The sequence below is a fragment of the Azolla caroliniana genome, unplaced genomic scaffold (genome assembly GCF_043228905.1).
Source record: "Azolla caroliniana isolate FFs.n. ecotype wild unplaced genomic scaffold, voAzoCaro1.0.p SCAF_107, whole genome shotgun sequence".
Classification (NCBI taxonomy): domain Eukaryota; kingdom Viridiplantae; phylum Streptophyta; class Polypodiopsida; order Salviniales; family Salviniaceae; genus Azolla; species Azolla caroliniana.
Genome location: NW_028230542.1, coordinates 47,582 through 59,551, shown reverse-complemented (window position 1 = coordinate 59,551; position 11,970 = coordinate 47,582). Strand labels below are relative to the sequence as shown.

Below are 11,970 nucleotides of genomic sequence, written 5' to 3'. Positions count from 1 at the left end.
ACCTCAGATTCTTGCGAGCCCTCGGAATGTATACTTGTACTATCATGTCTGCGTTATGAAACAAAGGGAACATGAGACTGCTCCCCTCATACGACCTTTTCTCAAACTGAAACGCAGGCCCGTTCTTATAATGTATCTTGGTATTGTTCCTGTATGGTTTATTCTGAAACAAAGGGAACACGATGCTATTGTAATGGTTCTTTATACTGCAGTTGATGGGTTAGGAAGCCTACCGAACATGCTACTACCATACTCCACTAATATGTCCTTTTCTGTCTCCAAAATCCTAGCATGTCCTCACCTGCCTATTTCAAGCAGAAATGAAAGCCTGTAAATGTGGCAGATGACCTTTGGTTACCCTACTAGCTGCCCACTAAATTTGGATCAGCGATTCAACCGATACACCCATGCTTACACTAAAATTGGTGTTTTGGCAGTGCTTCAAATCAAAAGGTACGTATAATAGTCCACCATTTCTTGCTCTGCTTGTGATGGAGAGTATCATCAGCATGTTGACAGATTGGAGTGTAAACCAAATAGAGGAAACCACACCACACCATGAGCTGTAATACTATACCAAGTCAGTAAATTCCAATAAATTGAGTAAGCTATATTTGTTGGTGCTTCGCATTGGTTATCAATGCAGTAGGATAAGGATAAGGACAAAGAGAAGGCCAATGTGGCCTCTTGTGTCATCATTTGAGGAGCCTTTAGATGCAGAAGATATTCTTTGTGTTACTATGGCAACAGATCATCCTGAAGTTAATGGTGCATCTATTTTTATTCATGCACAGGATATGAAGATTACAAAGAGCGATCTAATTCACAGCTTGCTTACTCTGAATGATGGGCAGTCACAAACATTCATTGTGGATTCAGGTGCATCATTTCATGTTACTCCCATTAAGGAGTGTTTTACTGCATTTCATGCAAGCAACCATGGACATGTATACCGTGTAAACAACCATGCTTGTTCTATTGAAGGTGTTGGCACAATGCATCTCACAGTGGGTGGTATAATGAGTTGGTTTTGCATGATGTAAGGTATGTACCAAGCATCAAGAAAAGTGTATTGTCTGTTGAACAAATGTATACGCATGGATATATTACTCTCCTTAAGAAATGGTCATGAAAGCTTATCAAAGGCTCTAGGCTAATTGTTAAAGGTACGAAGAAAAGGGACTCTGTATTGCTTGCATGGGGATGTAGATCCATTACCCAATAATGGGGATTATCGGGTAAGAAGATCTACACATCTTAGGAGGCAAGTGAACGGATATGACCCCTTTATACATTACACTATGTTTTCAGATGAGGATGAACCTCTTACTTGTAAACGAGCAAAACTGTGTAACACAAGAAGAAAAGTGGGAGTTAGCCATGCAGGAAGAGATAAACGCCTTCCATGCAAATGATACTTGGGATTTGGTTAAGTTGCCCAAAGGTTGGAAGGCCATTCCAAACAAGTGGGTATACAAAATCAAAACTGTTGATGGCAAACCCAAGTATAAGGCAAGGTTGGTTGATAAGGGATATGCCTAAAAACCCTCTTTCCAAGAGGTTTTCTCTCTAGTGGTTAAAATGACTACACAGTGTTTGGTTGCGCTAACAACCGCCTTGGATTTGGATTTATTTCAAATGGATGTTAAAACAACCTTTTTGCATGGTGATTTAGACAAAGAGTCGTATATGAAACAAATAGAAGGATATGTTATGCCTGGAAAAAAGAATCTGGTATGCAAGTTGAAAAGGAGCTTATATGGGCTAAAACAGGCCCTTAGGCAATGGTATAAGAAGTTTGATAAATTTATGCTCAAAATGGGTTCAAAAGAAGTCATTCAAACCACTGTTTGTACACCAAAAAGGATGAAGATGGCAGCCCAATTATTCTTGTAGTGTATGTAGATGATATGTTGCTCGCTAGGAAGAAAAACAACATACTTAATGGTCTAATACAACAGTTGACTTTGCATTCTTAATGAAAGAGCTTGAGGACCTTGAGCATATTCTTGGTATGTTAATAAAAAGGGATAGGTATCAATATACTTTGCATTTATCCCAAGAAAAGTACATTGAAAAAGTGTTGGATAAATTTAATGGACTGATGTTAAGTCTCTTGTGAGTACCACCACAACCACATTTTCAGTTTTCCAAGGATGAATGTCCCAAAGATGATGGTGCAGCTAATTACATGAAGAATGTTCCATATGCATCAAGTTCTAGTTCACTTATGTATGTTATGGTTGCCACTCAACAATAAATTGCTGATGCAATCGAAGTTGTTAGCAGGTTCATGGATAACCTTGGTAGAGCTCATTGGGAGGCAATCAAGTCTATCTTGAGATATTTGAAAGGGACCAAAGGTAAATGGCTATGTTATGGAAAGGGTCCATTAGAGTTAAACAGGTTTTGTGATTCAGACATGGAAAGTGATGTGGATACACTTGACTTCACAAGTGGCTATGCATACCCCCTTGTAGGTGGAGCTATTTCATGGTGCTCTATACTTCAAAGGATAGTTGCATTGTCTACTACAGAGGTTGAATATATCAGCCACCGAGGCTTCCAAAGAAGCCATTTGGTTAGCCCGCTTGTGTAGTGAGTTCAGGATGCTTGAAAAAGACATCTGTTCTTGGATGTGATAGCTAGAGTGCCATATGTTTGGCAAAGAATGCAATGTTTCATGCTCACACAAAGAATGCAATGTTTGATGTGAGATAGCACTTCACTAGAGAAGTGCTAGAGGATGACCTAATCACTTTGATAAAGTTCAATACTTCACGGAATTCTTCAAATGGTCTCACAAAGTGTCTACCCAAGGCACAACATCAACTATGTATACAGATGATGGGAGTTACTTAGCTTAAAGGATCCTCCTTGGTCCTTTAAGTGGGAGGTTGTTGGGGATGAAGGCCCTAAGGACTCTCCTTTTTTGTATATTTTGACCTTTTCATACGAAAGCTCCCTCAGAGAACTTTCTAGACACATCTTTCCTATATTATTGGCCCCAATTTGGGGGTTATAGGCATTTAGATTATCTTTACAGCTTTTGGCCATTGCCTATGTGTGAACATGCCCAAATGACCTAAAAGTTACTTAGCAATAAGAATTGGGCCCAAATCTCTTATAACAAGATAGGGACTTTTAGTAACAAGGGTTTTCTCTCCATTTTTCTACACATTGTTCTAGACTCTCTCTCTCTCTCTCTCCTCACGCAACAACCCACTCCCTTGGTGTTTTGGAATAACTAAACATGCCATCACATCTCTTTTAAGCGCTACCACCCTTTGCAAAGTCACTTTTGATTGCTTGGAATATCTCTCATAAGAATCTTAGCTTTATAAGCCTCCAAGTAGTGAGAAACATCCTTTCTAATAAACTCACCAAATGTTCCAATGACCATTTATACGGCTTTATCTAGCTCGACCACGTCCTCTCTTTGTCGCATCAACCAGTCCATCTCCATGACCATCATGGTTGCAGAGTCTTCTCTTTGCATCTTTCCCCTCCCTCGCCACTCTTTGTTGTTGGGTTCACCAAATACAACGCGTAAACATGTGTGTGTGTACTTGGTAAGACCACAAAATAAGACTTAGAACCCCTTTATGGTTTTCCTCTTGTAAACTCCCCTTTTATGTGAATTAGCAACCTTACAATCTACGAGAAATTTATTCTACTTGAATGCTCATTTGAGCTGAAGGCTCGTAGAATCAGAGGCTCCCTAGGGTTGGGAACTCCATCGAGTGGGGGGCTCCTTGGAGTTGGGTGGTTCCTTTGAATCAAAGGTTTGTTTGTGGGTGACACAATTTTACCTTTCTCTCTCTCCCCCACCACGACAATGCTCAAGATATTAATACAAGATTAGGGATATTTGCACAACTTACCCATTGTTTTAGTTGGTTGAAATTTAAGCTCGATAAGTTGGGTGTCTTTTGTTCGTCTTCTTATCAAACTAGCTTTATGTACTCTTCGACATGTTTTTCCACGATGCGGTCTGGATCATTTGCGAGATGGGCAAGTAACCGTCCTTGGTCCTTTGGTAGGTATTTTCATTGCGAGGTAATTTTTTCAATTGTGTCTTTCGTAGCTTTTGCATACTGCAATCTATGTCCCTTGTGCGCTATTCGTGAGCTATTCGTTGGGCATGTGTGATCACATTTGCCTCTATTATCGAGGGTACGATAGACAACAAGTCTGTAACAAATCTCTTAAATTTTCTTCTTTCGACAATTGGGCACTAGATGTCTTCTCTCGCAGCTAGGACATGAGGCTTCGCGATGGAACCATGCAATTAGTTCTTGTTCCTACTAGACGGACAAGGTCAAAGGTCTTGCGATCAAAGACACGTTGTTTTGATAGTAAAAAGGAATCAATCATTAATAAAAATGGAACTCCTCAGATCGCTCATCTGCCTTCACTACAGGTGGGAATTATGCAAGTTGCAGGACGGTCATTAACAGCCTCTTCTTCCTCTGGCGAGGAAGGAGAGGCTTGATAGTGTATTCTGGCGCTCTGGCAGATGAGCACATACTTCATCTTCCGAGTAGTGTAGACATTGTCTAAGCATAGAATTGCTCACACAAGTGGTACAAACTATAGAACAAATCATGTTCAAGTATAGCCGTGATTGAAGAGCTTTACTCATTCTTATATAAAAGCTTCAATTGTGTGAATGTCTTTCTATGTGGGATTAAACCCATAACATCTTCAAGAAAATTGATCAAGTAGAATGGTGTGTATATATGTGTCTTCTAGAGCTTGTTAAGTTGTGGGGGGAAAGTTGAAACCTTCACACGTACATACATCTATTCAACCTTGTGTGTGTGTAAGTAGAAGCTGCTACACTGACTATGTCTATCACAAGCGTACGTCAAGCGCTCATACCGATCAATTGCATATCTTAGCTCTAATGAAGTGAAACAAGGTGGGTGTATTCACGTGGGTTGTGAAAAGAATTGTGTGCGGAAGCAATACAGGAAACTGAACAACAGAAAACGCAGGTTTAATGGAAAGCTTAGGTTTGCACAGTACGCACGGGAGAGACAGAGAGAGAGAGTAAACACAGAACTTAATTCAAAAAGATAATACTCAATCTGTACATAGGATGTGCTCCGAGAGCACTTTTATACAAGCCCTGACAATCGGGCTGACACAAGTACTGACAATACTTGACTGCTCATAAATGAGCCTCGACACTTACTCCCAAAACTATTCCTTACGAGGAATATCTTCCAAACGGCCTCGCGGTTTACGCACCGCTCTGACCATGTTACGCGTACTGATTTTACGCACCCAATCTACGCATTGGTTACGCATCGTATTACGCACAAATGTTGAGCTTGTCTCTCAACACTCCCCCTCAAGCTCAACTTGAGGTTCTGCCTGCTCCTTCGGATCTACGCTCCGGCTTCTCCTAGCTCCTCGCCTCGCTTGCGCTCCTCGGCCTGTTTGACTCCGCGCGCTTTGACCCTTCTGGTCGGCTTGTCTGCTCCCACGACCCTTCACAGCTCCCTTGATGTCGCGGTGTTGGCGCTTCTCCTGCTGCCTTCTTCTCCGCTTGGTCCTTGGTTGACTCAGTGCATCCGAATCAAACATCCAAACCGACTCGGCTACTTCCGATCGGTTTTCGCTCTCGTCCGAGTTGGCTGTCTCCAACTTGTCTTCGGTCTTCTCGCCCTTGACGGCGTCATCTCCTCCATGCTTGGTTGACTTTGGCTCTTTCTTCCGACTGCTCCCCTTATGTCCGCTTTCAGACTCTTCCACGGATCCGCCCTCGGCTTCTTCAATCGATCCGAAATCGAATTCGTCATCCGACTTAGCGCTACGGTCTTTTCCGCTCCTTTCCCGCTCCCTTCCGTGGTCACCTGGGACGTCTCTCCCCCTCAAGTTTGGCACGTCGAGGTGACGCAACCCAAGCACACCTGAGAATTGCCGTAACTTGTCTAGACCAAGAGGCTTGGTGAAGATGTCGGCGGTCTGCCGATTCGTCGGAACATACTGAAGTTCGACTTCACCAGAAAGGACACGCTCACAGACAAAATGGTAGTGCACCTCAATGTGCTTGGTCCGTGCATGGAAAATAGGGTTCTTCGCGAGCTGGATGCCGCTGAGGTTGTCCTAGTAGATCGCCGTCGAATCGGACACCTCCTCTTGCAGGTCCTTAAGTAGCCATTTCAACCATATGGCTTCGCATGTCGCGACACCCGCTCCTCGGTACTTAGCTTCGGTGCTCGATAGTGTGTCATAAAGAACCCATGACCTTAGGTTATATGGGTCGAGCTCTTGACCATTAGATCATCTATTGTAATACGTAGGATATTATTTTCATTTACATTTTATTATAGGAAATTAATGTATATTCCAGATTTCTCTGGAACAATCTAGAAGCTTCAGGATTACTCCTGAAAACACTATAAAAGAGGGCACTAGGCATTATGTTGAACCAAATTGGTTCAACGCCAGTCTTAAGCCTTTTAGCCACCATTGTATATTCTCTTCACATAATACATATCTTTCTTATCATCACTCTCTCCCTCTCTCGATCTCTCTCCTTCTCTCTGTCTTGCTCACTTCTTCCTTCTCTCAAAGAAGTTCTACACCTCTCATAGTACTAATCCTTCGTTTAGTACTAATTCCTTCTCTGTCTTGGTACTGTTCCTGACACGGTGCAACCAATTTCGGTTACCTTCTGTCTCTCTCATTTCCTACTAATCTCTTATTCCTCTTTTCTTTCATCCCATGGCCACTATTAGCGCTGAAGAATATCAATCTGTTTTCTCAGAATTTCAATGCTTGAAAGAGAAGTTCCATGCTTTGGAACAAGAAAACCAATGGTTGCTGGGGGATCTTCAGCAAATCTCCTTAGAAAGGCAGCAAACGCAACAACAACATGGGGAACTTGCGTTACGAGTGTAACAACTCGAAGCAACCATCGTAGCGATGCAACAACAAGGGCCCAGAACACAAGGTATTCATAAAGAACCCAAGATTGGCCTTCCCACGAAGTTTGATGGAACGCGATCGCAGTTTAGAGGGTTCCTTAACCAGGTACGATTAGTTATTCAAATGCATCCTTCCCAATATCCCACCGATGCATCACAAGTGGGTTTAGTAGGAACTTTGTTAAGTGGCTCAACGTTGGCATGGTTCGCTCCACTATTAGAAAAGGAATCTCCGTTACTCAACAATTTTGAAGAGTTTCTAGGTGAGTTTAAAGCATGTTTCGGAGATACTGACAGCATCAGGACCGCAATCAACAAAATTCGGCCATTACTCCAAGGTGATCGTCCAGCCTCCGCATACGCTGCAGATTTTCGCCTACTCGCCGCCGATATCCCTTGGGATGATCAAGCGTTGATGGAGCATTTCCGTTATGGTTTATGCAACGACGTCAAGGATTTACTCTTGACCTTCCCCGAAGAGCCAAAGTCCTTAACAGAAGCAATCAGTCGCGCGGTGAGATGTGACAACCGCCTCTTTGAGTGACGTTCGGAACGACAGCTACAGATGCCGAGGGCAAGATCAGAGCCCACCTACGCCTTGGTGGTAGCAAGACCTTTTCCGAGGGAGTCATATAATGCGCCTCCAGCGAATACTCGGACTCCGATGGAGATTGACACTACACGTCGTCGAGGGCCATTATCCGAAGAAGAAAAGCAGCAACGCCGTACAAATCGACTATGTCTTTACTGCGGTGGACCAGGACATATCACAATAAATTTCCCCTATAGGCCAAGAAGACAGGTAAACCAAATAGTCGCTAGTTCTAATTGTACTAAACTTGAGCCTATTTCAGTAACGATATATGATAGTCCTAATAGTACTAATAGCCCAGATCTAGCGAACAAATGTGATGTCCTTAGTCAGTTAGAAGAAGAGTTAAACGACTAAGTCCAGCCAAAATAGGAGCCGTTTGGTTGGACAACCCTAGATCTGTGCAACCCATTAGTGGTTCCATTCCCTCTAAGCAAGTTAGTGATGTGTTCGTAGCCCAAGTAATAGTTAGTACTAAAAGTACCCCTCCAGTACATGTCCTAGGACTCCTAGATTCCGGAGCTAACTCTTGCTTTATGGATAAGAAATTTGCTCAAGCTCATAAGATATCCCTAAGAAAACTCCAGTGTCCAGCCTTTGTAGTAGTCATTGATGGACGTCCCATTGCTTCCGGAAATATCATAGAAGAGTTAGAGCCCATTAATATTGTCCTAGATAACTTAGCATGTGTAGTATCATTTAATATTATTAGTATCCCAGAACATCCTATAGTTTTAGGATTACCGTGGTTCGAGTTACATAACCCAGACATAGATTGGAGAACAAGAGAAATCCGGTGTTGACAAACCCAAGGGTCAACTCAGAAGATGGCAACCATTTCGCTATGTCAGTTGTGTAAAGAAGGGCGCAAGGAGGAAATGTTCCTCTTCACAATATCAGTAAACCCCTCCAGCACCACTAAAGAAGAATCCACCATTCAACTTCCCGAGAAGTATCGTCATTACGCCGATATGTTCGATAAAGTTCAAGCCAACACACTTCCTCATCATCGACCGTACGATTGCCCCATCGATTTACAACTGGGAAAAGAGCCGCCATGGGAACCGATCTACAATTTGTCACCAACCGAGTTGGAAGTCCTTCGGGCCTATATAGAGGAGAATTTGGAAAATGGTTTCATTCGGCATTCGAAATCTCCATCCAGCGTGCCCATTTTCTTCGTCAAGAAAAAGGATGGATCGCTTCGTCTCGTTGTAGATTACCGTGGCTTGAATAAGGTTACAATCAGGAATAGGTATGCTCTTCCCCTTATCTCAAGTCTTTTAGAACGGATCAAGAGTGCCAGGTTCTTCACGAAGATCGACTTACGGGGAGCATATAACCTCGTACGGATCCGACCAGGAGACGAATGGAAGACCGCGTTTCGCACTAGATATGGGCACTTCGAGTATACGGTCATGCCGTTCGGCCTAACTAACGCGCCGATAGTCTTCCAACACATGGCTAATGATATATTCCGAGATCTATTGGATGATTGTTTGATCATCTATTTGGATGATCTACTGGTTAAATTATTCAAAGACCCAAGAAGAACATTATTCTCATGTACTATTAGTACTAAAACGACTTTGAGAACATGGTCTGTATGCAAAGCTAGAAAAATGTAGTTTCGGGTGCAACCAAGTGGGATTTCTCGGCTACATCATTTCGTCAGAAGGCATCTCCATGGACCCAGCTAAGGTCAAAATGGTGGTAGAATGACAGACTCCGCGTTCGGTGCGGGATGTGCAATGCTTCCTAGGCTTTGCCAATTTTTACCAGAAGTTCATACAAGATTACTCAAAGATCGTTCTACCTCTCACACAACTTACCAGGAAGGGACAACCGTTCATCTGGTCTGAAGAAACGGACATGGCTTTCGAGAGTCTTAAAAAGGCATTTACATCGGCTCCAATTCTAGCTCATGTCGATCCGGAAAAACCATTCATTATCGAAGCTGACGAATCGGATTTTGCATTGGGGAGCATTCTATCACAACAGGGGAATGATTAGAAGCTACATCCTGTGGCTTTTTCACTCACGTAAGTTTGACGCCGCCGAAATCAACTATGAAATTCATGATAAGGAGCTATTGGCAATAGTGGATTCTTTTATGCAATGGAGGCATTTTCTGGAGGGATCCTCTCATCCAGTCACCGTATTTAGTGACCACAAGAATCTTGCCTACTTTTAGGATGCTCGTGTGTTGAATCGACGTCAAGCTCGGTGGGCCCACTTTCTCACACGTTTCGACTTCAAAATTACATATTGTCCGGGGAAGCACCAAGGGAAGGCCGATGCATTATCAGTCATCTTGGGACCGGCACGACTACAAGCAACACAGATCTTTGACATGCCCATGGATTCCCGCGTTATCGATACCATACGTGAAGACTTGAAGACAGATGCGTTCGCCCAAGCTATACTAGCACAAACTGATCCCTCTCGAGCGTCGTTTTCACAGTCGCAACCACCAGGTTCGGACTATCGGCAATTCAAATACCATGATGGATTACTCTTCTTTAAAGAACTTTTGTATGTTCCTAATGGTTCTTGCCGCCTTCGAATAGTACAAAATTGTCATGACACATATACAACTGGGCATTTTGGTAGTACTAAAACATTACATTTTGGTAGCACGGGAGAGACAGAGAGAGAGAGTAAACACAGAACTTAATTCAAAAAGATAATACTCAATCTGTACATAGGATGTGCTCAGTGAGCATTTTTATACAAGCCCTGACAATCGGGCTGACACAAGTACTGACAGTACTTGACTGCTCATAAATGAGCCTCGACACTTACTCCCAAAACTATTCCTTATGAGGAATATCTTCCAAACGGCCTCACGGTTTACGCATCGCTACGACCATGTTACGCGTACCGATTTTACGCATCGTATTACGCACAAATGTTGAGCTTGTCTCTCAACAGGTTGCTTGTAAAGTGAGTGCCTTTCATATTCCCACCCACAAACCACTTTCCATGTTGTTTTACACCTCCTGAGAGAGCTTTGTTGTCAAAGTGCAACATGTGTATTAGTATATGATAGGTCCTCACTAACTGGTTTCTCTCCAACATTTATTTTGTTAGTATGGTCTTGAGCGAATGATCATTCCTTGAGTTGGCGAAAATTGAGGCTTGGTTTGTTGGGTTCATGTTGCTTTTCTTCATGTCAAAGTAGAGTGGTGTACTCTTGAAACCACTCCTAGGCGGGTAGGCAATGCCTCATTTTGTTTGTTGATGGATTCTCTAGTGATTTTGCCATCTTGAACTGGGCATACGACTAAGGTAGTGTGGTTTGATGTTTTTTTGGGATTGCATTTTCCGTGGATTTCACTTTCTTTGTGTCAATGTTTGCATCCCTTGCTCATGTTGGTGTAGATTGTGGGTGACCTATATGTTGGGCTCGGGTAACCAAATTGACTCTTATGGGCGAGGGAACAACTAACAATAAGTTTGTCTTGACTTTCATTTTCTTTTCAGGACCATCTGTTATGAGATGGTATCGTTTATAATCAGGTCAACAAGTTTCGCGTTTCACTATGCAATGAGTTCTTGTACTTGTTGATTAGAGGACGTGGACATGTCATTTTGGTTATATCAAGACCGATGTGTCATAAAATTATAATACTCTTGCTTAGTGGGGCATTTGCTATGCACATTGGGCCTTGTCAATTGAAACATTTCAATTCGAGGCATTTTAATGAGCCGATTCCTTCCATTGGCAGGCCTTGTTGCCCACTATTCTTGACATCCTATCATAGTATGATATGCATGTGAGAGTGTGTGAGAGGAAGAGAGAGAGAGAGGAAGTTGCACTTATGAACACGAAGATAAATGGGGGATGATTGACTATATTGAAAAGTGTCATCAACATACAAAAATACCCACAATGAGGTATATATACAACCCATGTGCAAAGGTGCACATGTGTGGGTAGAACATAGGTACTTATGTGTAAGTCCTACATTAAATGTACTAAGGAGTGGAGGATGTAGAATATTCCACTTAAGTACAAGGTTGTATTTAAAGGCTTAAGGTCAACACATTAACTAGATTCGATCTAGGTAACTACTAAGTTACATGTGTTGACTAACTAGATTAAACTAGTTGAGCTTGATATCTCAACACGCCCCCTCAAGCTCAAGTGTGAGGCGTCCAACGTCTGGTTTAGCTTCCTTCGGCTTCGTTGGCATCGGTGCGGCTTGCGGCTTGCTTCGCATCTTCGCGGCTTCATTGCGCGGCTCTCCGCGTCTTCGCAGCCTCGTTGCACGGCTCTCCGCGGCCTCGTTGCGCGGCTCTCCACGGCTTTGTTGCGCGGCTCTTCGCGGCTTATTCTCCCCCTCAAGCCTATGACGAAGGCTTGGATCCTCGGGCACTTGTTCAGCCACTACCTTCATCGCGAGGGCATAGTGATGGGCCATTTACTCGTTG

General features: G+C 43.0%; 1 non-coding gene across 1 annotated transcript; it reads right to left on the bottom strand.

Annotated features, from left to right (window-relative positions):
• Positions 1-4,389: 4,389 nt before the first annotated feature.
• On the bottom strand, positions 4,390-4,625 carry LOC147849242 (small nucleolar RNA U3). Its single transcript, XR_015531817.1, has one exon. It is a non-coding gene; the product is annotated as a small nucleolar RNA U3 (small nucleolar RNA).
• Positions 4,626-11,970: the final 7,345 nt, after the last annotated feature.